Here is a 1,092-nt window from a genome sequence, read left to right as displayed (position 1 = left end):
GGGATTACAGGCTTGAGCCACCGCGCCCGGCCTACTATTTTATTTTCAACTTGGTTGTGTCTTTATATTTCTAATGTGTTTCTTGTAAACAAAGTAACCTGAGACTTTTGTTCTCTGTTTTCTAATTGGAGGGGCTAGTCTATTAGCATTTTCTTTTTTTTTTGAGACAGGCTCTCACTCTGTCACCCAGGCTGGAGTGCAGTGGCACCATCATGCCTCACTGAAACCTCGACCTCCTGGGCTCAAGCAGTCCTTCCACCTTAGCCTCCTGAGTAGCTGGGACTGTAAGTGTGCACCATCATGCCTGGTTAATCTTCAAACTTTTTCTGTAGAGATGGGATCCCACTTCATTGCCCAGGCTTGTCTCATTTGTATTTAATATGATTTTTGTATTTTTAGGTTTACTTTTAACATCTTAAAAAACCCATAATTTTTTTTCTACTTGTTCCATCTGTTGTTTGTTTCTCTGTGATATAGCTTGGGTCTGTGTCCCTGCCCAAATCTCATGTCAAATTGTAATCTCCACTGTTGGAGGTGGGGCCTGGTGGGAGGTGACTGGATTGTGGGAGTGGAAACCCCGTCTCTACTAAAAATACAAAAAATTAGCCGGGCGTGGTGGCATGTGTCTGTAGTTCCAGCTACTCACGAGGCTGAGGCAGGAGAATCGCTTGAACCCGGGAGTTGGAGGTTGCAGTGAGCTGAGATCGTGCCATTATACTCATTATACTCCAGCCTGGGCGACAGAGTGAGGCTCCACCTCAGAAAAAAAAAGAAAGAAAGAAAAAGAAATATAAATAGACATCTAGGCTGACAGGTTTTGCTTGTTTTTTTCATTTATTTAAGAAAGCTTTTCTATTTTTGGGGGGTGGAGTGGAGTGTACTAGTCTGTTCTCATGCTGCTAATAAGACATACCTGAGACTGGGTAATTTATAAAGAAAAAGAGGTTTAATGGACTCATAGTTCCACATAGCTGGAGAGGCCTTGCAATCATGGTGGAAGGCAAAGGAGGAGCAAGACACGTCTTACATGGTGGCAAGCAAGAGAGAAGTGCAGGGGAACTCCCTTTAGAAAGCCATCAGGTCTTAGAGGCG

This window comes from Mandrillus leucophaeus, unplaced genomic scaffold (assembly GCF_000951045.1).
Source record: "Mandrillus leucophaeus isolate KB7577 unplaced genomic scaffold, Mleu.le_1.0 Scaffold431, whole genome shotgun sequence".
In the NCBI taxonomy this organism is placed as follows: domain Eukaryota; kingdom Metazoa; phylum Chordata; class Mammalia; order Primates; family Cercopithecidae; genus Mandrillus; species Mandrillus leucophaeus.
The sequence above is the reverse complement of the archived record's forward strand: the minus strand, read 5'-3'. Positions refer to the sequence as shown.